Source organism: Molothrus aeneus, chromosome 12 (genome assembly GCF_037042795.1).
Source record: "Molothrus aeneus isolate 106 chromosome 12, BPBGC_Maene_1.0, whole genome shotgun sequence".
Classification (NCBI taxonomy): Eukaryota; Metazoa; Chordata; class Aves; order Passeriformes; family Icteridae; genus Molothrus; species Molothrus aeneus.
The window spans coordinates 1,849,632-1,875,666 of record NC_089657.1 but is presented as its reverse complement, the minus strand read 5'-3'; the positions used below and the strand labels follow the sequence as shown (position 1 = coordinate 1,875,666).

The window sequence follows — 26,035 nt, the reverse complement described above, 5'->3', positions numbered from 1 at the left end:
AAACGCTGCCTGAGCTTGAGTCGCTTAAAAATAAAAACGTCATTACTAATTCAGGGAAGTTTTCATTCAGGCCCAAATGCTGGCGTGCCAGATTGGCACACACAGCCAGGGACCAGCCCTCAGCCCTGGGCCTGGGTCAGAGCTGTCCCCAGAGAGCCCTGGAAGAGCAGCCTGGACAGGAGAGCTCATCCAGCGCCATTAGCAGCTCCTGCTCTGTGTGGAGGCAGCATAATGTGCATCAGATTGCAAATGGAGCTGAGATTAAACACAGCTCTTAATGGCTCTGCAAACACATCTGGGAAAAAACAGCAGAGCATTCAGCACTAAATTAACTCCTCATTTTTGCCAGTATGGCCCTGTTTGCATTCCTCTGCAGCCTGGCCTCTGCACATGCCTTCCCTCGGCTCAGGCAGGGCTGCGTTCCTTACTTCAGGAATAAATGCTCATTTCTGCTGGCAGGCATAAAACGGAGCAGAAGGATCTCCACAGTGCTCAGCCCAAGGCTCCTGATGGTGGGTGATGCCAACCAGAACCTTCCACCCCAGAGCCTGGGGCACACAGCACAGCACAGCCCAGCCCCAGGCCAGCAATGAGCAAAGAGCACAAGGAATCCAGTGTTTTGTCTTCCCTGCTCCAGGAATCCTTTGAGGAGATTGTCCTCTTCAAAGACTCTCATCATTGGAATGGATTTAGCCCATTGCATTTCACAGGCTGGGCTGGGAAAGGCCACAGAAGCTGAAATTCCAGACTCAGGTGCCATCAGTTCAGTAACTGGTTTGGAACAGGCTCCCAGAGCAGCTGGGGCTGCCCCTGGAAGTGGCCAAGGCCAGGCTGGATGGGACTGGGAGCACCTGGGAGAGGGGAGGTGTCCCTTGCACTGGGATGGGATGAGTTTTAGTGTCCCTCCCAACTCAAAGCACTCTCTGATTCTGTGCTAAGTGACACCACAGTCCTTCTCCTCCCTGACCACACAGCTGCTGTAGCTCTCCTGGAGACAAAATCCAAAAGGAACAACCAGGCACAATGCCATTTCCTTGCTGTTAACATTCCCTTTCCAGGCCACCCAGCAGCACTCAGCCCTGTCCCACAGGGGCCATGCAGGGCCCTGTGAGCACACAGAGCCCTCTGCAGTGACAGCAGCACAATAATTCCCTTTTTACAAGGTGCTGCCAGCCTTGTGCCCAGGGCCAGCTGTACAAACCTGCCCCTTTAGCAGAGCCCTCAGTGGGGTCACTGTCCTGCTGCTGCCCCGTGCTGGACACCAGCAGCACATCTCTGCCCCTTTGGCCATGTTCTCAGCCTTTAAACACTGAATAATTTAGCAGCAGTGTTCTGTGACTGCAGTGTTGCTCAGCTCACCTCACTCTGATGGCTCCCATTCCTTGAATTGAGCTGGGCCCTCTGCACATGGCCATGGCTGATCCCAGAACACCGAGTCCTCCAGCCTGTCTCCAGCCTGCCCCAGCATCCCAGCCTCGTCCCTGTGATGGAAATAATTATATTTCATAGCCACTGCTACATCCCTGCCTCCTCTGGGCTGCTGAGCCTCCAGCTGACCCCTGTGGTGCCTTTGCTCAGGCAGCCAAAAACCCCAGGGTTTGGAACAGGAGTGCCATACTTTCTCCATGGAAATACTGTGGGAGAGCAGCTCACTGCCTGGCCCTGCCCATGGCTCCCAGGGTGAGCTGAGAAACCCAGCCCAAGATGATTTTTCTCCAGTAATTTTCCTCTTGCCCATTACCTCGTGCTCAGTGCACCAGAAGTGCACATTCCTGCGTGGCTCAGAGATAAAGAACTGTTTAGATGTTTATTAAACAACAGAGCTGAATGAAATCAGTCTCATTATGTTGTCTGGAGGATGGGAGTTAATTGGAAGACAGAATGATTTTCTCCAGTTTGAAATACCAAGTGGGGTTTGGAGTAAGTTAATGACAATGAGGATCAGAATGAGGGTGTGGAAAATGGAAATTTTGTTTTAATTCCTACTGAAGTACTTTTGTAAATGGGTGTGCTCTCGCCTCACTGTGAGAGGTTCCTCCCAGCTTGCTTTGCTGTTCCCCATTTAAATGTTATCCCAGGATTAAACACTATCACTGGACACTTGATTTTAAGTACAGCAATTTAATTTTCTAAATAAAACACCAGAGAGGAGCCAGAGTGGCAACTGGGGGGAATCTCCTGGACACAGAAAATCCAGACAAACAAGTGCTGGGAGGCTGAGGAGCAGGGACACCCCAGCCCTCTCTGTGCTGCCTGAAGCACTCCCACAATGGTTTGGATCCTGTCAATCCCAAATGTCACCACTGTCGTTTGGGAAAAGCCAGCGTGGCATTTCCAGAGTGTTTCCACCTCTGCCTGTTGTGCCTGCGCTCATTTCTGCTGCTGAGGGGGATTTTTTGGGTGGAAGAGCCACATCTGCAGCAAACGCTGAGCGTTTATTCCCCAGAATAAAGACAAATAATAGGAAGGGCTCCAAATGCTCCCAGCAGCCGTGGAATGACTGCACAACAGCCCACAGAGCCCAGAGAAGCTCTCACAGAGCTGAAGTGGGATTTATACCGCACAGAGATGGGAATGGGGCCATTAACAGGAGAGCTGCAGCCAGGGAGGGAGGGGAAATGGGGGAAAAGCCCCGTTTGGGGGGCATTGCCAAGAGCCTGGGCTGCCAAGGCCAGGCAGCAGCAGATGTGTGGGGGCACCTCCAGGGCCTGGGCTCCTGCAAGGGAAGAGGATCCCAGAAATTGGGAGTGCTGGTGGGAAATGGCAGGAAAAGAGATGCTGTTTATTGTCAGTGCCCCAGGAGCATTTCCTGCCGTGGAGATGGAGAGCAATGACAAGAGAAGGAAAGCAGGTCCAGGGAGCTGCTCCTGTGCTGTCCCTGCCTCACCTCACCAGGGTGGATGCAGGGATGCTCCACTCACCTTGTCCTGCCTCCAAGGACCCTAAAGGCCACACCTGAGCTACTCCCATTCCTCCCTGAGGGCACAGAACGCCCTCAGCTCTCCTGACTTACTCTGAACCAAGATTAAACAGAATTTTGTGCAAAGATATCTTTGTTGCTATCGAGGGATGGTCAAATTCCCCCATCACATCATGCCAGGAAACCCAATGGTTTCCTCAGCAACTTTGCATCCTCCTCCTCTCCCATGGGAGAATCAAACTCCTCCCTCCCTCCTCTTCTGCCTCCTCCTCCTCCTCTTCCATGAAAGACAAGGCACCAGCTGGCATTAAGAAAAAAACCCACATTTTCTTCTCTCCTCCTCCCCACCAAAACATTCATGAGTTTCAGCTTTACTTGTGTTTTCCACCACCAGTTTGGAGCAGCTTCTGGCTCACCCTGAGGGTGTCACCTGCCCCAGGAGCTGGGGACAGTCCCAAGAGCCACTGATCCCCGATGGCACAGAAATCAATCCCACTGGCAAGGCTGACCACATCCCCTCAGCATTTCATTACAACCCTTTTTCCCTCCCCATTCATTCACTTTTACATCTCTCAATCCCTGCCTTCAGCAGTTGTTTATTGTTTATCTAAACATCTCCTGCCATTGCCTGATATTCCCTCCCAGCCCTGCTCAAACATTCAGCTTTTCCTGCCCTTCCTTAGCTTCAACCAGCCCAGGACCAAATCCCCCTGCAGTCCTTTCAGTTTAACACCTGCTTTGGTTACTCCAGTTGCTCTTCCATGAAGTATTCCCAAACAAGCTTGTAGCTCCAATATTTTACTGCACTAACAAACCTGGAGCTCCCACAGAGCTCTTCTGGAGGCGTCTGAGTTCACCACAGGTTTAAAGATCACCTTTGCAGAAGCACCAGCTCTTACATCACTGGAAATTAAAACTATTAACATGGTTTGGATTATTTTGTCTGCAGGCAAAAGCAGATTGCTGTTGCAAGGGAATTATTCCTGAGATATTGCTCTCTGCTTGTTCCTTCACAAGGACAGAGTTATAAAAAATTATGCAACGCCATAAGCTTAAAATATGTGGAAAAGGGAAAAATAACAAGTCTGCAACATTTGCAAGTGAAAAAACGCCATGCAATTCAAATTCCTCTGGAATTTACAAAACAGAGGAGTTGTCAAGTGTCAGTCCAAGTTTCTCCTTACAGTGCATGTTTGTCACCCTCCCCAAACCTGCCCTGAATGAATTCCCAGCTCTCACAGCAGTGGGAGCTCAGTGAGAATCCCTCTCCAGCAGAGCCAGCTCCCTCCTGGAGCATCCAAACTGGGCAGGTCCCCTCCAGCTAAAGCTCATCCAGTCCCACCCCTGACACCCTCCACCATCCCAGGCTGGTCCAGGTCTCATCCAGCCTGGCCCTGGACCCTCCCGGGATGGGGCAGCCACAGCTTCTGTGGGCACCCAACTTTATAGTTCCTTTTGCACATCAAATATCTCCTTTTTCCTGATTTTCCTAGCTGCCCAACACCAACCAGCAAACCCAGCCGACATTAAAACACTTTGGCCTTTACTTTTGGAAGGCTCTGCCCCTCTGCAGACACCATCTTCTGCTTCAGCACAGAGGAGCAGGGGGTGTTGAGGCTGAGCTGGGTGGCAGTGGCAGGGGACAGAGAGCTGGACACACCTGAGGAGCTGGGGGAGATGCAGGGCACAGAGAGCTGGGTGGAGATGCTGGGCAATGCCTGGTGGAATCCTGGGGCTCGGGGGGAAACTGCTGGAAGAGGGTTCCTTGTTCCCTCCACCAATGGATTGACCTAGACTCCTGTCAATTCCTGGATTCATGCTCAGGAAGAGATACTGTCCTGCCTTTTCAGCACACACACTGGAGAAAAGGTGCTTTACATGTCAAGCAGGCCCCTTTCCAATTAGAGCCCTTTGAATCCAGTTTAGCAGCAGAGATATGAAATAAACAGCGAGGCAGCCACAAAGCTCATCCATCCACTCCTGATTAGTTCCACAATGCCTCCCATCCCTGCACCACTTCAGGTGGAACGTTCTGCCTTTCCCTGCCTCCTGAATTCCGTTTATTTGAAGAAATATCGAGTGAGGCAGCAGGATGCAGCAGGGTATTTGTCAGCGCATCGATTGGGATTTGCATGGCAGGGTGTTTGTGTGCAGCCTGTTCCTCCCCAGCGTTAACCACGGCGTGAATTCCTGGGGAATTTATGGCCCTGCTCCTTCCAAAGTGCCCTGTCAAGTCCCTCAGCTCCTGACAGGTCTCAGTTGCAAACACTGGGTTGTTCAGCACGAAACAAAAGGGCAGCGCTGCCCTGATCAATACGGACTCATGGGAAGCTGCCAAGGGATATTCATCTCCCAGCCTGGGAATTACAGCACAGGTTCTGCCTCTGGAGAGGCTGTGGAGCCAGGGATGCCTGGGGGCAACAGGGCACCCATACCTGCACCCATTGAAACCCATGTGAGGGACTGAATCCATGAAATCTCCCTCAGAATTCCAATCCCAGCACCTGTTCCATCAAAGGAGACAGATCCGTGATCCACGTCCACTTGAGCCACCCAAAAGAGAGAGGGATATGCAGATATCTTCTTCACATGCTGCACTTTACTGTCACTTTTTCTCTCATTATTCCCCTCATTTTACCTGTCATTAAGAGGAAAAAAAAAAATTACATTTTTGTTTTCCCAATCCCTGATTTTCAGACAATGAGAATGAGATTCCAAAGATGGGAGCAGAGCAACTGCCAAGAGCCCCTTGACCAGTTCCTATCATCCTGCTCAGCCATTTATATGGGAATTCCAGCTGCAGATATGGGAATGGAAGCAGAATCCCAGCCACAGATATGGGAATGGAAGCAGAATTCCAGCTGCAGATATGGGAATAGAAGTGGAATTCCAGCTGCAGATATGGGAATAGAAGCATTCCATTTATATGGGAATTCCAGCTGTAGGTAAGGGAATGGAAGCAGAATTCCAGCCATAGATATGGGAATGGAAGCAGAATTCCAGCCACAGATATGGGAATGGAAGCAGAATTCCAGCCATAGCTATGGGAATGGAAGCAGAATCCCAGCCACAGATATGGGAATGGAAGCAGAATTCCAGCTGTAGATATGGGAATGGAAGCAGAATTCCAGCCACAGATACGGGAATGGAAGCAGAATTCCAGCCATGGATGTGGGAATTTCAGCACAGCACAGTCTGGGTCTTGGATTACCAGGAATCTTGGGTTTGATACAGGCAGCACTTGAAGCCCCCAAAGCTTCCAGCTGCTGAGGGGCACTGGGAGAAGCAGGTCCCAAAATCCATGCCATAAGCGCCAGGACCACGTCATTAAAAGGAACAATCATTAATTACAGAGGACTTTTCTTACCTGGAGGTAACAGAGCCCTGGTTTGTGTGAATCCTCATCTGTGATGCCATAAAAATCTCCTGGTTTTGCCACAGCCAGTGGGGCTGTCCTTGGGATGAGGCAAAACCATCTGAGGAGCAGATGGAGCAGGGCAGCTCCTGACAAAAAATAGACATTCCTTTAAAAATGGATGAAAGCAACATTTAATTTAGTTGAAAGGTGGAAATGAACCATTAAGAAATCCAGGCTGGTCTAAATACCTGCTTGTCATGTATATTTAATTGTTTTCATTTCCATTTGGATTGTGCTCTGCACTTACACAATGGCCACAGCTTGTCCTCAAGTGTCTGAGCATGGAGAGGGAGTTGAGAGGATTCTGCAAGGGAGAAGGATGAGGAGATTTCTGGGCAAAAATAGATACCAAAACCATCCAAAATGCTGTTATGAAGAATTATTAGTCAGTCCTTGATAAAGAGATGCAAAAGCAGGGGTAAGCAGCAGGGCAAACCCACATTACAAATACATCAGCCATAAAAAAACTGCTGCTTGAAGAGTCTGGTAAAACAAATCATAATTTTCCTTCTTTTTCTTCAAACCAGGACAAACCAGTGGAAAGTATTGCTCCAAAGCATTTCACTAATATCAGATCAGCTGCAAAAGATATTTCAGAAGCAGTTAATTACCAAAGCTCTGATCAATGTGCAGTGGGATGAAGGTTGTACCTCCTGCAGGTTCCAGACCTCAGCTCCAAAGATGTTCTTCAGAGTCCTTGAAAAATTCATTTTCTTCACAACTCTCCTCATTATTTATTAATGACTGTTATTCTGAATTCTGGATCACCATCATTTCCTCAAGCAGGAGCATAATTTTTCCTTCTCTTATCAAAACAGTGTCAGGAACTCCAGTACCTGCCCTCAGGGTTTGAGTGTTCCCCCTTTTCCCCAAGCCAGGAGCCCTCATATCCAGAACTTACACGGATCCAGCAGGAGTTTATATGAGACCCTCAGAGCCTTCAATGTTTTCTCTTTAGAAATTCCTGCCGAGGGGGTTTTGGTTTCAGCTGAGATAATGAAATTCAGAGATCACGGCCTGGCAGGGGCTGGCCATGCAGAGAAGGTGTTTGGTCAGTACCAGAGGCACTTTAACCACCACTTTTTTCTGCATATCCACAATTCCACAGGGATTCTGTTCCCGTGGTCCCAGGGCTGCTCAAGGACCTGACTGAACTCCCTGATCTTCCCAGCAGCTGTGGCCAGAGCTCCTCTGGCAGCTTTGCCATCAGAGCTGTGTCAATGAGGGGCATGGAAATTCATCCCAGTGGGTGCCTTCCTTATGGAAATGAGTTACTGCACGGAGGTTCAGCTAATGTGAGCATAAAAAAATGATCTCTTTCCTCAGAGAGAGGACAGATGGCTCTCCCTCCTTGTGAAGGGTTGGTTTTTCAACACAAGCTGCCTCTCCAGTGGAGAGGAGGGGGAGAATCATCTCTTAATTACTGCTCCACTGGCTGAAAGCACATTCTTGGAGCAGAAGGTATTAGATGGAGTTTTCTTACACCAAAGTCAGACATAAAAAAGAAATCACAGAACTGTTTTGGTTAACAGGAGGAAAATTTATATTAAAAAATCCCCACTAGAACTGGGTGATTCTTCCCCACTTCTCAAGAACAACTTGAATCAAGGCCAGAGTCTGTTTTCACAGGAGGTGAAACACAAACATCCAAAGAATTAAGTGACAATTCCTTCATGTTCCTGAGTTATGGATTAGAAAAATCATCTCAGCAGCGCTGATCAATGGGAACTTCAAAGAGAAACACAGCCCATCCATTACAGTTCCTCCCAATTACATCCTTCTGCTGAGAACTGCATTTTATGTTCCTTCCAGGCTTCCAAAAAAGAGGGAGCAGGATTTTGAAAAACAGCTTCTAAGCGAGTTTTACCTTTTTATTGAATTTAAACACCACAGGACTGGTTAAATTGGGAGTAAATTCCACACTTCTGAAATGGAAGCACCATTTTCAAACCAAAACCAGGAACATCTCAAAGCTGTTGGTTTTTCTGATCATTTTCTTTGCTTTTTGATGAGACTTCTTCAACAAATTTCATCTAAATCCATAAATCATTTTGAGTAAGCTGAAAATCATTTACCTGGTATGGTTGGGTGAGCTGTGGGTTTACATCAAGTTCTGAGCTCTCTGAGTTTTGGAGAGGAGTTTGGGATTGCTCCCTTCTTTTCTCCTGGAAACCACAGAGAAACGTGACTCTATCCTTCTCCCTCCATCAGCCAAAGGCTTCATTAAAGTGGAGAATCCCACCCGAGGCCAGGAAATCCCTGGAAAACAGGAAAAACAGCAGCAGCATCTCCCGAGTGTTGGTACTTTTCTATTGTGGGGTTTTTTTTTTACCTCCAGCCCATTGAGTGCCCAGCAGCTCCCACCATTCCCAGATGTCCTGCTGGAAATGAGCCTGTCCTGGATGGGGATTCCCACCTGCCACACATTCCCTGTTCAGGCAGGAGTCTCCAAGCCCTTCAGAGGGTTGAGGAGCAGTCCTGCACACAAAACAGTGAATTACCCCATGCTCCCCCTCAGCAGTGGCTGATCCTGGCACACCAAGGTGGGACCAGCAGCATTTCCTTTCTGCCAGCCTCTGGAATTCAGCAGGGCTGCTGCACACAGCCCCCGTGGTGACCAGCCTGCCTTAACCACCAGCAGCTCCCAATTAACTGATGGGGTCTCTAAAGGTCATTACCCAGTCCCCACCGTGACTGCAGTGTAACTATGGAATCACCCCCTGGTTACCCAGAATTAGCCAGGGCTGCGTTGGCTTTGCAGGGCACAGATAACAATGGATTCTGTTTGGGAAATCATGCACCAATTATCTCTGAAATTAGGCTGCACACAGGGGACTGCTGAGCAGCCGTGGAAAAATTACAATTTTCTTCCCCACTCCTGCCTCTTCCCAGCCCACCTCAGGCCTCCCATCTCATCATTTATTTCTGCTGTAGTTTGTTCTTACACAGCCCCAGCCCCCAGAGAAGGCAATTCTGGAGCTCTGCTCCCAGGGTCAGGTGTCTGCTCTGGCGTTTGTCCATCCCCACCACACCAGGTACCAAATCCAGAGCTGCTGCCCCACCTGGGGGCTGTGGGGGAGGCAGAGCCCTGCAGCAGCCTCAGGGCTTCAGCTGCAGGCACACAGCCACAGAATCCCTCAGGCTGGAAAAACCCTCCCAGATCATCAAGTCCAACCTTCACCCAAATACCCCCTGCCCACTAAAAACATCAAAATATCCCCTGCCCACTAAACACCCCAAAAAAAACCTGGGGGTTTTTTGTGAGCACAAAACCCCCAGGTGGACTCAGTTTGTCCTGGATGCATGCAGTACCCTCCACTTCACACCCAATTCCTCAGCCTGTCACAAATTTCTAGGCACAAACCTTTGAGCAAACAGGGACTTCAGTAAAAACTCTTTATAGAGGTAAAAGAGGAGATTCCTTGTGGCAGCAGCAGAAAGAGCAGCTGGATGTTCTTCAGCAGTGGCTGATTAATCCTTTTCATTCAAAAATCATTGGATTTAAAGGAATAAAACTGTTCTTGGAACTCCTGCAAGGCAGAATGTTTTGCCCAGTTGAAAAGCTGCATCTCATCAATGGTGGCTCCATTTGGCCAGTAATAGTCACCTCCTTTCCTTTTAATTACAATTATTTCCATGAGAAAAGTCAGAGCAGTAACTCTGAGCATTCCACATAGTCAAATGACTATTATAATTATTAATTTTAAAAAGACAGCTGTATTTTAACAGGACAAACCAGGTGCCAGCAACAGAGCTGCCTCCTAATGATCAAGATTTGATTTTGATGAGAACAGTAGTGAAGGTTTGCCCTTGCAGCCCCTGACAGGAGCCAAAGCCCATCCACCCTGGCCCAAAGACTCACAGAAGACAGCTGGGGTGCTCTGGGCCCATGGAGGTGACAAGAGTCTTGTTCTCCACAGCTTCCCAAAGCTGCCAGTGCCACGCCCCATCCCGTTAATTCAGGTTTCCCTTGGAAATCACACCTGGGTTGGGTGGCTGCCCCCGTGGAAAAAGCTGCTGTGCATCCAGGGGTTAATGGCTGCTTTGTGGAAATCAGGAAAAATGCAGGTTCCTGTTCCATCCTGCAGGGAGAGAGGTTTTTTGGGGGGTTTTTAAGAGGAAGAGCTGCAGTGAGCCCTCCCTGGAGGGGATGCAGCATCAGCAGCTCCCAGGGGCTGAGCTGGGCCAGGCCTGACCAGCACTGCACAAAACAACCTCCTTTCCTCCCAGGAAAACTCCCAGGTGCTGCTTTCCCCGATTCAGCCATCCCTCAGCCCTGAGCAAAGCAGCAGTTTTCTCCAAAAGGCCATTATTTGGATAAATCAAGCGTGGCACTGCATCAGGGCAGAGCAGGAGGGCCAGGCAGCAGAGGAAGGACAGGACAGAGCCACTGAAAACACAAAACACCCACCAGCATCTGTGTTCTGCATCTCTGCAAAGGAGAGAAAGCTGATTCGGGCATTTCCTTATTTCCATCCTACCAGCCCAAGTCCTTTTTGGGGATTTTTAATTGCACAAAGCATTTTTCTGCTCCTTCCAAAATGCAGAGAGGAGTTTGTGTTCCAGCAGGTCTGGAGCACTCACTTCACACAACAGGTCCCACCCTGGGGCGTTTTTCTAACAGCAAAAAAGGGTTGCCAAAGAAATAAATGTTTATACAGCACATTGGATTTATCACTGGAGTAAATCAGGTGATGGTGGGGAAAAACAGGAGTGGAAGTTATCCACAGGCATGGCAATTTGAGAGAGCCTTCTTCCCAAAATACCTGAGCCAGGGAATCTCCCTGGAAGCTCAGCCCAGAGCCCAGATGGTTCCATACCAGTGCCTTTGGTCTTTAATCACTCCAGAGACACAGCTCCCACTGATATCAGCACAGCTTTTGCATTCTTGCAAAATCAGCATCTCTTTGGGTTTTTTGGGTTTTTTTTTACAGCAAAATCACACACTCAGCTTCAGGGGGAACTGGGTGGCAAAACCCCAGTGAAAATCCCAGGCAAGTCTCCTTTCTGACCTGACTCAAAATTAAAAATGTAACAAATAGCACTCAGCAGAGAGCTGAGGAAATGCTGCAAGAGCAGTGAGAGGGATGCTTGCTTTGGGCACAATGTGTAGGAAAATAGGTGCATATAAATACACTTTTAAAACATCAAGATTCATGCAGGAACTGAAAACAAAGACTTCCTACATACCCACAGAGCAATCCCACACACAGACACGAGGCTCTGAATTTGGGTTAGAAGCATTGAAGAGGAAATGTTTACATTCCTGCTTCTTCTATGAAACTTGTTTTAAAATGAAACAAGAAGGGTGGAGAGGATCCTTTTACAAGGGATGGAGTGACAGGACAAGGGGAATGGATTTAAACTGCCGGAGGGCAGCAGGAGATGGGATATTGGGAATTAGGAATTGTTCCCTGGCAGGGTGTGAGGCCCTGGCACAGGTGCCCAGAGCAGCTGGGGCTGCCCCTGGATCCCTGGCAGTGCCCAAGGCCAGGCTGGACACTGGGGCTGGAGCAGCCTGGGACAGTGGGAGGTGTCCCTGCCATGGCAGGGCTGGCACTGGGTGGCATTTAAGGTCCCTTCCAACCCAAACCATTCCATGATTCTGTGATTTCAATGTCTATTTAAGCCCTGACATGGAAGTGAAAGCAGCTCATGGCACAGTGGGGCAGGGTCTGTGTGCCCCTGGACGAACCCAGGTTATCTGAGGCAGCAGCTCCTCCCTGCCCTCCCCAGCTCTGCACACACAGCACAAGGAGCTCGTTAATTAAGGTTCCCAAGTCCCCTTGCATGGCTTTCAGAGCAGAGGAGAGGAGGCTCTCCCAGCTCAGCTGATTTATGGCATCCTCAGGGCATTTTGCTCATGTGTCCAGAGCCCAACTTCTCCTTTTTTTAAGCAATCCCAAAGCCTGACCTGTGATGGCCTCAGCGTTGTCCTGGCACTGCCCTGGTGTGCAGCTCCTGTCAGCCAGAGCCAGAAGAGGATGCTCTGCTGCATTCCTGCACCCAAACCTATAGCTCATAAAATTATCAAATTTTACGGCTTTATCAAACCCCATCTGTAATTCCTTCAGCAAAATCGTTCTGGTTTTATTTTAAGCATAGGTTGTTCAAATTTTCAGTACCTTTTGTATTAATAATATTGAAATAAGTTAAAACATTTCTAGATAATAACCTGCAATAAGTTGAGTGTTCGTAACATCAAGCAAAGTTAAGTTTCACTATGTTTAGGTCTAAGCACTCTTAAGGTACATTTTATCACTTTGATATTCTGTCAAAATTGAGTTTATTATTCCTTTGATATTCCAAAATTGAGTTCATTCATTTCAAGTTTAAGTGCTGCTTAAGATAAATTACCCTAAGTTTTGTTAAAAATCGTTTGTCTAAACTATATCTAGTTTATATTCTATTGGCTAGAGTAGAATACCTGGATATTGCCATCCCCTTCCAGTGCCATCCTTGGGCAGCTGTGGTTCCTCTGGAATGCCAGGCCACAGAGCTGGCAGCTCCCCAGGAGAAGAGCAGGGAATAGTTTTATTTAGATATATATATATATATATATATAATGATATTTATTATGTATATATTATATATATCCTATTATTATATATAATATAATATATTATATATATTATATATTACAATTATATTATATTATATTATATTATATTATATTATATTATATTATATTATATTATATTATATTATATTATATTATATTATATTATATTATATTATATTATATTATAGTAAGTATTTATTATATATATTATATATAAATAAACATTTATTTTATATATATATATATATTTTAATTTATTTACTAAGACATTACCTTATTCTGGGAAAAAAAATACTAGTCTGGGAAAAAAAATACCCAGTTATTCCTCTGGGTAGGAAAAAAATACTTTTTTTTTCCTAAAAATAAACCAGCCTGACAGAAATTAATGAGTTTATCAAATTTTTAAGGGAGTGACAAACTCTTAAGCTTAACTTAGCATCCAGTTTTCCCGTGGCAGTTTCTCAGCCCTGTTAGAAGCTGTAGATATTGGAGTGTGGAACAGAGATATTCCCAGATTTATGGTGAGCCTGACAATGATTATGTAGCCCATTGAGATGGAGTGGTGTGATTTAGTGGTTTGGGAGGCATTTGTCAGGCTTGATGAATGCATCTGGTGATTCAGGCAATGAAAATGTGAGATTTCCAGCCAGTGGCAGATAAAGGATGCTGCCTGACACATGGGGTCATGGCAGGGGCTATGGAAGGGGATAAAATTTTTATTTGTTTCTCATTTAGAGTTTTAGAGGGAGATGGGAAGGGAGATAAACTTCCTTCAGTTGAAGAGGCTGTGGAGAGGGTGTATCCTAATGAATATTTGGCTATTTTTGTGTCCTGGTTTCTCACCTGCCCCTGCTCACCTGCACAGGGCATCCAGGTGGGTGCACTCAGGGCTCTCCAGGCTCCCCCAGCATTCCCAGCTCTGCAGAAAAACATGGACATAGTGATTTTCTCATTTGCCTGCTGTAGAGCACACTAAGGTTTGATACAAGGCCAGCTGGAAATGAGAAATTGCCTTTAGATGGGTCCAAAATGTGGGCATTTTCTTAGGCAAAATGAGTTAAAACGAGCTTTTGAAATTCCAGCCATATCCAGACAATTTACAGCTCTTTTTGGTTTCAAGTTCCCAGACAGAAACAGCTTCTTAGGAAAACAAGGTATTTTGAGATGTGCTCTCTACTGAATTTGTACACAAATCCCAGAACCCCAGAATTGTTTTGGATTGGAAGAGACTTTAAAACTCATCCCATCCCACCCCTGCCATGGCAGGGACACTTCCCACTATCCCAGATTGCTCCAGCCTGGCCTTGGGCGCTGCCAGGGATCCAGGGGCAGCTCCAGCTGCTCTGGGCACTTGTGCCAGGGCCTCAAGGAAAATATTTCCCATAATTGAATCAGGTATGAAACACCAGGCAAAGAGAACCCAGGCCAGAGGCTGTTCAAGGCAAAAAGGAAGGAAATTGAGGACCCTGTTGCTTCAAGAGCAGTGGAGAACAAGCCTTACTGCACTAATGGACATTTCTCAGTCAATTACATGCCAGTGCTGGTCCATTTTCCTGGAATGTTTTATTCTGAAGCTTTCAGATAGAAATGCTCAATTTTAACTAAGATATATCATTATATGTATTTTTACCTTGTATTATTTAAGGTTTCCAAGGAAAATACATTCCATTCATACTCAGCAGAAGCAAAGCCATGCTCTGCTTAGAATCCCAAGCTAAGCTCTCACTTAACAAAACCAGCCTGAGCTGTGCTAGAGCATCAATCCATAGAGAAGTACTTAGGAGGAATAAATTGATTTTCTCATTGCTCTATGTTGGCTAAAAATTATTCGATTATGTATTTAGCTGCTAATGGAAACTCATTAGTAGATTTTCATTTCATGCTTGTTTGCACCTGCAATCCATTTTTCCCTGTCCAAAGCACTGTTTCATTTCAGTTCCGTGCTATAAATTTCCTTGCATATAAACTGATAAGCGTCAGCCAAAATTCAGTGTACGTGGTCTGAAATAGCTCAGGGCCATCTCTTTCACAACAGCATCGTTAAAGCAGCACATCCTGGTGTAACAGGGGGGCTGTTAACTCTGCATTTGATGGCCTAACTTGCCTCATTGTTTGCTCATTAACTTTGTTATCCTCGTTAGTGTCAGCTCCTTGACATTGTCCTGTTGGCTCCGGGCTGCCCCAAGCCCCACAAGGCTCCCTGGGCATCTTTTTAACCCAAAGGTGGAACAGTCCCACCTTCAGGGCCTCCTCGTTCCCACTCCCTGCTTTTCTGTGGGATGGAAGCTCAGTGATGTTCAGTCAAACCAAGCTCAGTGGCCTCTGGCTCTGTTTGGAGGGAGATGCTGTTACCTGTAGGAATAGCACCCAATTCCAGCCAAATCCAACAAAACCAGTTTGAATTCCCCCTCCTTATCCTTCTCCAGCTTCCTGATGGGTTCATGCCTTGGCATCTGCAGGAAGGGCAGCACAAGGAATCAGGCCCTGTGGCATTCACATTCTCTGAGCAGAGAGAGAATTCTCTCTCAGGATTTTTTCCTGGAGAAGCACAGAGAGAAGAAGAGAAAACCATTCTTACCTCTGTTCTCTGCTCCTGTTGTTTCTGCACATGAGGAATGTGTTATGGAGATTGTTTACCTGAAGGGATTTGTCAGTTGGATTCTGCTGAGGTTGTTTTGTTCCCTTGGCCAGTTGGCTCAGAGCTGAGTCCTGGCTGTCTCAAACAGTCGTGGGTTTTTCTTTAGTATTCTTAGTATTCTTAGTATTCTTTAGTGTCATTTGAATAGTATAGTTCAGTTCTCTTTAGTATAGTTATACTGTAGTATTAATGTCATATAGTATAGTTTTAATAAAGGCCTTCTGAATCATGGAGTCAGATGCCAATTGTGAGAAATTGCTCCTCATGTCATAGTTCAGGAAGGTTTATTAAACCTTATAAAAAATACAACAGAAGACTGAATGAAGAAAAAAGGTTCTGGCACCAGGAGCAAGAGATTTTCCCTGCCATGTGCTCAGCCCCCTCACAATGGAGGTTTTTCCCTTTTTAACCCTTTAACCCATCCCAAAGTTCTGTCTATCAACCCCTTCTTTGCTGTCCAGTGGTGGAGATCTCTGCCTCAAATCCTGACTGGAGCTCAGGTGTTCCACAGTGACAAGCCAGCCCTCCCAGAAACATCACTATAAGTCTATAAAACTTTTCTCAACCTATATCCATGATATTTGTCCATTAATTGTGAGAGTCAATCCTGCATTACTCATCTATCACACAATCATTCCCAGATGCTGGGGTTACGCTGAACTCAATAAAGCCCTGCAATTCCCAATTCCTGCTTCCACCTCCCACCCAGAAACCCTGCCCAGCTTGGGCTCAGCTCTGCCTTCCCTCTGCCCTTTCATCTCCCAGCTCAGTCCCAGCAGACCCCACACGAGGGGAAAGCAGAGCAGTCACCCTGATTTACCCATCCAATATCCCTTCAAGCATTCCCAGCTCGGTGCCAGAGCACCCTGGGCTGCAGCAGCACTGGATGGGCTGGGAAGGCTCCTGCTGGGAATAAGGAGGGCAGGGATCAGAGGTGCAGGAATGGCAGATGACCAGAGCCTGCTCACTATGAGCTGCTGGGCATTTTCTTTTGGAGTAACCCATGTCCAGGTTAGTGAAGCAGAACCTGATCATAATAATTATGTCACTCTTTGTTTTCATTGGAAGAAATTAATAAGTTGTTCAACTTCAGCAGAACTACTCTGAATTGATCCAAATATGAGAAGTGACTCTCAGTGTTGTGTACCAGCACAGCCCCCACAGAGAAAAATGCATTTGCTGTAAAAATATCTATTTTATCAGGTAGCTCAAGCCTCTGGGGTCTGCCCGCATTCCCCACCCGAGTAACTGAGAGCAGGAACAGCTCTGAATGTGCTTGTTAAGTGGGCCTGATCAATACAAATCTATTTCTCAATTAAGTAGAAGATCCTGGTGTATGTGTATTGCCTGCAGGCCAAAAGAGTTCAGAGCAAAACTGGATTCCAGAATACAAAGTTGTGTTGTTTTTGCTCTGTCTTTTAAATGAGCTTTACCAGCATGCAACTGCAATCCTTGTGAACTCTGCAGATTAAATTTCCTTGCAGTAATGACCACTAGGAATTAGTGAAATGTTAATCTTCCCACCTGCTGTGTATGATTATACACGAGTCTAATCAACCTGATTACAAAAGAAAGTAATTTCTGCTTTTACAGGGTTTTTGTTGTTGTTGTCTGCTTTAGTTCTTCCTGAGGAGCTGTGAAATTCCTTACCCTGTATTTTAAAGCAAAAATAATGATGAAATTAAAATGTGTAAAGGGGAGCAATGGGGGCTGATAGTAATTGCTTTACAAGAGATACAGTAATTGATGCTCTGAGGATTTATTTGAAAGCATGGAAGTGAATTAGGAACCTGCTTTATCTGGATTTGCCCGCTCTGATGAAGTCACTGCGGTCTTTGTGTCTTGGTTTTCAGCTAAACTCTTCTTAATGAGAATGCTAATAATTACCGTGGCACTAAATTGTTTTAGGGACACAGGAGGATGGGAGCCACATTTTAATGTCATTTAAAGCCACACCCACCTTTCTGCTGCCAGCCCTGAAGGAGGAAATCCATCAGAGATTGGATCCATCCAACTCCTTGAAAATTCCAGCCATATCCAGACACGTGGGTGAATGTGAAGACAAGCTAAAAATCTACATCTGATTGTATTTCTTGGCTTAAAGCTTTGTTAAGGCTGGGCCCACCCACCTTGGGAGCAGGTACTGCAGCACAGAGAGGCTTTCCAAGTGACAAATCCAGGAAAATGAGTGTACAGACACCTGAAAATGCAAGAAATGCAGGGTAAGCCACATAGGGTAATAACGTTTGCCAGAGCCAATGTTATCCTGCTTTGTGCAGCAGTCAAAGCCAGTTTCCTGAGCAGCCACACACCCCAGAACACCTGAACTCCACCCCCAGCACATGGAAACACCTGGGATAATCCCATAATATCCATCCACCTAATCCACATATGGCTGCCACTCACCCGAATTCCAGGCCTGGTGGGCACCACTGCACAGGCACGTTTATCATTCCCAGAGCAACGAGATGCCCAACGTGCCCCCAGTGTTGCCAGCAGTGCTGGGGTCTCCATGGTGACAGCGTGTGTCACATCCCTGAGTTACCTGAGTGATCATTGCCATCCTTTCATCTGATCCTCACTTTTCATCTCTGCCTCCGAGTGCAGCGGGCTCCTAATGGAGAGGAACTGACAAACATCCTCATATTCCTCAGAGGAAAAGCAATTCTTTTCTCATCTACACTCCTGCAACTGAATTCAAGCAACAGCTTTTGCAGGAAGAGCTGCTCGTGGAAGTCAGGAATTTGCCTTTGACACACACACAGAGCCAGCTGTACACTGGGCTGGAGGATGGCAAAAAGGCACCTTGCTAAAACATCCCCAAAAGCCTCTAAAGAAGCCTCTTTCTCCAAACCTGGGGCAGTCCCAGCTCTCCCTCACCCCCAGTTCTTCCCAGCCCCACTTCTCCCAGTGCAGAAATCCCAGAGATCACCTCTGCTCTTCCTCATTTCTGGCTATGGCACAGAAAATGAACCCAGGGGTGGCTGAACCCAGGCCTTCCAGGAGCTGCAGTCTGGAGAAAAATGCTCCTGGGATGTCCAAGCAATGTGTCACCTTGTGCAGGAGCTGTGGATGGGGATTTTGGAGGGTGCCACAGCCACAGCTCGGCCCAGCCAGAATCCCCTGGGCTGTGCCGTGGTTCCTCCCTCTCCCTCCTCCTCGTGCTCTCTAACTTTGCTTTTAGGAAAGCTGAGCATTTCCCAGCCTGGCTCGTTCAAATCCTCAACGCCTCAAACAATCTGGGTTCTGTCACGCTTTGGGTTGTACAGGAGTGTCCTTGGGAGAGGAACCCCCAGGCTGGGGAGGGAATTTTGGAGATGGGAGACCCATAACCCAAGCAGGGCACCCAGGAAGCTCAGCAGTGTGAGACTCTGGTGTGACAGAAATAAAGACCATTCCAATGGGGTTATCAGCTGTAAAACTGCTCCTGAGAACTCTGCAGGCCTGTGCTGAGGGCAGAGGGAGGCCAGCCTTGGTGAGTGTGACATGAGGGGAGCAGGACTGATTGCTGTGCACCCACCCCCCAGTGCTGCATTTTGGGGTTTAATCTGTTTCTTATTGCAGAAATAAGTCCAAGAGATCACTGAAGTGCTGTCCCCATCCCTCTGCAGTCCCCTGCTCCCCTCCCAGCACAGTCCCCGTTATCTAACACCTGGGAGGGGATTTAAAAGGAACTCTTCATCTCATTTCATACATTAGTGCTAAGTTTAGCTTCTGTAGGTAACAGTTTCTGTTTGAACTAATAAAGAGGTATGTTTAGAATCTCAGGGGCACACTCTCTGCTCGTTTGAAACAAATGAGGATTATATAAGGAGGAACAGGAGCTACAAATAGGATTCATAAAATAAATTGACTGTGAGCTTGCAGTGGTGTGGAGCCATTAAAGGTGACGAGTGGCCACAGCGTGTCCTTCCCCTGGGACAGCCCTGGGGACAGCAGGGCCAGGCCTGGCCAGGCTGGAGCACTCAGGGCCCGGCTCCTGCAGAGCCCTGGCACCACTGCCAGCTCCCCAGGGCCCCCCAAGCTCCACCTTGTGCCGTTTGTGCTGCCCCAGAGCAGCTCTGCCGCCCAAAAGGGGCAAGGATGCTGCAGCAGAGCCTGGAGCTTCTGCACCCTGCAGGGAACCCCCCGTGGCTCCTGATGGACCCCAAAAGCACAGCTCTGCCTCAGCTGGCCCGTGAAGTGCCAGTCACACTGTCCCAGGCCACCAGTGCCAGCCCAGAGCCAGAATGCTGTGACAAACCCGGGGCTGGCTGTGCCTGCTCCCCCTGCTCCTTCCAGCCCAGCAAACAGCGCTCCATGTACTGATCCCAAAATGCTGCAGAATCCATCTCAGGAGGTGGCTGGGATTCCTTGCAGGAGCCTGTCTGCTCCAGGGATGCTCTGGGACAGGGACAGGGCAGGGATTGCTCCACTGACTCCACCTGCAGCCCCTTGCTGCAGGATCACTTCCAGCTGCCACCCTGGAATGCCCAGTGCAGAACTGGAGCTGAATCCCTGTAGCTGCACCTAAAGCACCCCGTATTTCTGTGCATGTCAATCTTCTGAAATAGCTTCCACATGTTCTCCCATCCCAGAGTCATCTTCAGCCAGAAAGCACTTAGCTAAAAGAATTAAATTCAGTCCCCACCACAAAACCCAAGCTGAACTAGGCTCCGAGTGTCCTTTCAATTGCAAAGCATTGTAAAAACTCACCTGAGCAGTGCCATGTGAACAGAAAATATATAAACATTAATATATATCTATATAAATATATAACTATATGTAAATCTATACAATTCATATTAAAATATATAAATGTAAAAATATAAAAAATATAGGTTTATATAAAATATATAAAACATATTTATATATAGATATTTGAAATATATTTATATCTCTAAATATATAAATATATAAATATACAAATATATAAAATGTATAAATATATTAAGTATATAAATATATAAATATATAAATATATAAATATCTCTAGGAAGCTGCTGCAGGAGCTCTGCAGAGGAGCAGGACCTCCTGCACAGCCCTGAACAGGCAGCCCTGGATGGGCTCTCCTGGATGTGTCCAGAACACCCCAGCTGAGACCTGTGGAGCTGACACACACACACAGAGACTCCAGAATCAGCCAGCAATTCAAATAAATGGAAGTAAAACTTCTCCTGCACCTAATTAATGCCAGTACTTTTGGAAGCTGCTGGTGTTTCTGAGGGCTGCCCTGCATTCCCACACACTGCGTGGTGCTTGAGGAGCCACCCACCCTGCCTGGGCTCTGTGGGGCTGTTCACACCCAGATTTAGGAGCAGGAGCCATCACTAAATACATTTTCCAAAGGAACTGGGCCGTGCATGTGTTTTTTAGGTTATCCCACAGCACGAGCTGAGATTAAAATCTCCCTCTGGATTTCAGTGTCTGGGAGTCTCACAGCTCTCCAGACATTTCTTCTATTCAAAGAGAGCCCTGTCCCTGTGGATGCTCTTCTGTTCTCAGGTGTCACCTGCTCCTCAGAGCCACCCCTGTCACCGTGATATTTTCTGAAAAATCCTCTTTGCCCAGGATTTTCTCCAAGAGCCCAGAGCCCTGACTGCCCCACGCCAGGGCCTGAATTCCCATCCCAGCTGTGGAACCACATCCAAACTGACACAAAGCAGCACCTAAAATTCACCTGAACACCTGTGCACTCCCTCCCCCAAAGCAGGTGACCCATTTTCCACACGTTTTGTTGGAGCATTTCATTTTCCAGCCCTTCCTCCTGGAGGGCACAGCGACTTTTCCTACAGAAATGGGCTTGGTCTGCAGCCACCTGAGCAGAGCCATGGAACCTCTCCTCCTGCTCCCACTTCAGCTCCTGGCACCATCCCTGAGTGTTTGGAGAGCCCAGGATCTGCTCCAGAGCAAAGGCAGCAGAGCCTCTCCACACACAGAGCCCTGCTCAAACACATTTATGGGCTCTGAACGTGTGTTTGCAGCTGGGACCTCAGAGCCAAGTGCAGGGGGTTTATCTGGGGCTAACAAAAGCCTCGTGGCATTTCCTGGATAGAATGGAGGCCGAGTTTAGCAATTATTCATATCCTCACACACATTCTTGCAGGCAGTGGAGCTGACTTGGCAGACTGGAGCTAATTGGGTTTACAGTAGAGTGAAGCTTTGATTGAAGTGCCTCGCTTAAAAAAAAAAAAAAATTCCACATCCCCCCACACCCCTGCTAACATTACTCTGGAGCATGTAAAACAACCACCCCACATCTTAGCAAAGGAGAAACGCAGGGATTTTTATTGCTTTACCAAGCAAAGACCCACAAGTGAATAATCCTGAATGTTTGATGTGCTGTATTCTGATCCATAATTCAGCGGCGGCACAACGGCTGCATGTGCCTGACATTTCTGCTTTTGAAGTTCATGAAACCCCTGCAGTCACCAAGGGGAGGGATCCTGCCTGGGGAGCCAAGGTGGGCACTGAACAAAAGGTGGGAAGAAAAAGATTCCAAAGCTAATGCACAAAAACCTTGGAGAATGTAAATGAATGTAGCCTCGAGTTTACCGAGTAAATAATTCAAATTCTACCGGGGTGATTTATGAAAATAAAAAGACATATTTAATGAGCCCAGCAGGCAGCAGGTGCTTCTACTTTAACATGTGAAAGGCAAAAATCAAAAGGCAGAAGCTTTTTCCTGTTTCATGGTCGCAGTTTAAAATAAAAGCCCTTCCCTGCACTTCAGGGATGTGCTGAGCTCAGCAGTTTTGCTGCTCCTAGGAGGGTCCTTTGAGTGCTCCCATCATCACCAATTCCACACAGCCACATGGAGAACCCTTCCAGACCTTCTGGGCAGACCATGGGCAGGGACACCTTCCACCATCCCAGGTGTCCCCTAGGCCCAATGTCCAACCTGGCCTGGGACACTTGAGGGACCCAGGGGCAGCCCCAGCTGCTCTGTGCCACTGAGGGGTTTGTGTCTGGTTTATGTAGGGCTGAACTGAGCCGTGACCTTGCAAAGAGTGAAATCCTCTCCTGAGGTTATTTAGTGCAAGGACAAGAGAGGGAGGAGTGGCATGGCCAAGGTGGTTTCTCCCTGGAGAGCCTTCCCAGGTGTCTGAGAGCTGAATCCCCAGGAATGCTCCACAGGCCCCAGGCAAAGGCAGAGAGCTGCTTCCAGGGAATTCCCACTCCCACACCAACCCACAGCACAGGAGATCAGCCCTGAGCCCCTCACAGCTGTGCCACATCCTGCAGAGGGGGTGGCAGCAGGCAGGAGCTCCCTGAGCAGGGGACAGGGACATCCATCACCAGGTGCCACCCCTGACTCTGGGGATGCACGGCCACCACCCTGTGTCACCCACAGCTGCTGCCATGGCAACTGGAAATCATTAAAAATAAATAAACCCATTTTTATGACACAACTCATAGAGTGCCTGGCTTCTGCCAGGAGTTTAAATTTGGCCTGTTTGGCTAATTTGATGGGATGCCACGAGTGAGGGCCTGATTTGAAACCACAAGTCATTTTTCTCCTTGGAAGAGTGGATAACTGAGTCTATTAATCCAACAATACATTTAAAGCTGAGTTATTGTGACAAGGGACTTCCATTATCCATTTCATCGAGTTGCAAACTGTCAGAATAAATCTCAGGGGGCTCAGGAAAAAAAGCTGCCTGCCTTTGTTGGCTGTTTTTATATGCCACAACAGTTTAATTTGGTTCACTTTAACTCATGATACTGTACAACTGTACAGGGGGAAGCTGACGGGGAACCTACTACAGAAAATGGCAACTTTATGGTCCTCAAAGTTGTTTTTTTTTAAAAAGCAGCCAGGACAGTAAAGTTTGACCACCTTGACATTGACTTCAATGACCCTTTTCCTTACACATTTCAGGTTTTAACTATAAATGGTTCTCCCTTTGGAATGAACATTTGCAAATTAAAAAATGCTTTCTTAAAGCTCTGGTTTTATGTTGCAAAACAAATTGACTTAACCAATTAAAACTCATATAACCAGAAATGAATCAACATAAAGCATTAAAAGGAAGCAGGAGTATCCAGCTTAAGATGTCAAATTGGAATTCAGAAGGTGGGATTCAACTTTAGGGCTCTACCAGTGACTTAACTGCAAGGCAACTCCTTCTCCCACCAGTTCTGCAGATGATGGTAATTCCTAATTATCCTTTATTTGCTTGGTTTTGTAATTAAAGCTGTTCTAGAAGAAAATTATTAATTGATGTAACTGGGAACTGGCCATGAATTTGGGAGTGCAGAAAGGTTGAAGCTGCAATGGAGGAGAAGGAAGGAGAAGGAAGGGGAAGGAAGGGGAAGGAAGGGGAAGGAAGGAGAAGGAAGGAGAAGGAAGGAGAAGGAAGGAGAAGGAAGGGGAAGGAAGGGGAAGGAAGGGGAAGGAAGGAGAAGGAAGGGGAAGGAAGGGGAAGGAAGGGGAAGGAAGGGGAAGGAAGGGGAAGGAAGGGGAAGGAAGGAGAAGGAAGGAGAAGGAAGGGGAAGGAAGGGGAAGGAAGGAAAAGGAAGGGGAAGGAAGGGGAAAGAAGGGGAAGGAAGGAGAAGGAAGGAGAAGAAAGGAGAAGGAAAGGGAAGGAAGGGGAAGGAAGGGGAAGGAAGGGGAAGGAAGGGGAAGGAAGGAGAAGGAAGGAGAAGGAAGGAGAAGGAAAGGGAAGGAAGGGGAAGGAAGGGGAAGGAAGGGGAAGGAAGGGGAAGGAAGGAGTGTCACTCAGGGCCTGAAAAGCAGCGATGGAAAATTCCCAGTGAATTCCAAGCCCCGTGTGCTCACACCCAGCAGTGAGGGAGGAGGTGACACCATGCCAAGAGCTACCTGCAGAGTTTGTTTTCCATCTGTCCCCACAGCTGCAGCCCTGGCCAGTCCCCCACGGGATGGGACCTTTGAGGTTTCTCCTGCAGCACTGACATTTTAACCCCAGGCCAGCACTTGGTTGTCAATTATTCCCCTCAAGTTTCATTTCAAAGCTGCTGTGAGCTACAGGAAGCCCAGAGAGAGGCAGAGGAACGTGCACAGCAACACCCCCACCCTCTAATTGCAGCCTTTACAGAGAAATATTAGTTTTGAGAAGTGAATTTTAAAGGTTTTTAAGCAGTGCTCAACGCTGGCTGCGCTCCCATGCAGAACATGCAGAAGTTCAACACCCAAGTGCACTGGAGGGGAAAAACAAGGAAATCAAACTCAAAGGGAATCAAACTCAAGGAAATCAAACTCAAGAGGGAATCAAACTCAAGGAAATCAAACTCGAGAGTTTCTGGAGGGCAGATAAACCCTGGCTGGGAGGCAGCAGAGTCCCAGCTCTGGGTCTGGAGTGAGGTGGCATTGATGGCACTGGGGAGGCTCTGCCAGGGCTTTCCTGGGGATTTCCTCTGGCTCTCAGCAGCTGCAGCTCCCTGAGCCAGGGAGCCCAGCCTGGAGGGACACACAGACCTGTGGCTTGCAGCCTTGGAAAGGAGAAGGGGCTGTGCTCTGGGTTGAAATCAGTATTTTGGCCAGTCACAGTGCATAAAATATCTCACTTCATGCAGCCAGGGGCAAGGACAAAATGAAAAAATCTGTCTTATGGTCCTTTACATCTTGGATTGATTCTTTAAAGAGGATTGGCTAAGAAATAAACATTGTGACTTCAACTGCTTTTAATTCCACCCTCTCAGCACTATTGCTGTGAAACAATGCAAACTCTAATTCCTGCTCTTCCCCAAAGTCATCATTTGGTCTCAGGAGGTGGTCGGCAGCTCAGTACAAAATGTCAGTGTCACAACTTCACAGCTCCAGCCCGCTTTTGATCAGATCTGGGGAGTGAGGAGAGAGGCAATATGCTCCTTCCTTTACTGTCACCACAGAGTATTCATTAGCTTTAATTATTTTTTAGGTTCTAGGGGGAGCCATTAAAAAAATTAATCACAAATGGAAGGAGCAGCAGCCGTATGTGGCCATAAAAAGACAATAAAGCATTTTAGGATCCACATTTGTTATGATTTACACTCTAAACAGGACCAGAGGTAGCATATGGTGATTGCCATAAAGTACATTTATTATAAAAACACAGAGATTTATCTCCCAGCTTGGTTGGATGCAAGAAGTTACATTTACTTTCACTGATACTCAGATTGTTGTAATACCAGAACTGGGCTGGGGGGGAGGTTGTACCAAGCCAAACCTCAGCTTGTTTTTCCTACAGATCCATCCTTGAGCTGACTGCTTTCCACTGGTTCCAGCTGAGCTGCTCAGGCCTGGATGCAGGAGGGGTTTGGACACAGGTCAGCTCCTGCTCTGGGGCACCAGGTGTGTCACCAGCTCTGGGCCATCTGTGGCTGACAGAAGGGGCCACCTCTGACTCCAGCACGGGGCTCCACGAGCCCAAAAGGACCCTCCCATCAGCTCAAGGTTTGCTTTAATTTCAGCATCTCAAGCCCAGGAAATATCTAAATAATAATGATAAACAGGGTGTAGTTTTTACTGTAAATAAGAGAAATAATATGTAAAATTATCCTCTCCATTTGTTCTTG

The 26,035-nt window shown here is 47.3% G+C and overlaps 2 long non-coding RNA genes across 3 annotated transcripts; both read right to left on the bottom strand.

The window, feature by feature from the left end:
• Positions 1-5,451: 5,451 nt before the first annotated feature.
• On the bottom strand, positions 5,452-9,162 carry LOC136561573 (uncharacterized). Of its 2 annotated transcripts, none has more exons than XR_010784368.1 (4): positions 8,414-9,162; positions 6,527-6,642; positions 6,288-6,444; positions 5,452-5,558 (listed from the first exon to the last, which is right to left on the bottom strand). It is a non-coding gene; the product is annotated as an uncharacterized lncRNA (long non-coding RNA). The 2 variants fall into 2 exon arrangements; XR_010784369.1 differs by having other exon boundaries at positions 6,288-6,424.
• Positions 9,163-10,330: 1,168 nt separating this feature from the next.
• Positions 10,331-15,432, bottom strand: LOC136561904 (uncharacterized). Its single transcript, XR_010784427.1, has 3 exons — positions 15,253-15,432; positions 13,758-13,819; positions 10,331-10,420 (listed from the first exon to the last, which is right to left on the bottom strand). It is a non-coding gene; the product is annotated as an uncharacterized lncRNA (long non-coding RNA).
• Between the last annotated feature and the right edge of the window lie 10,603 nt (positions 15,433-26,035).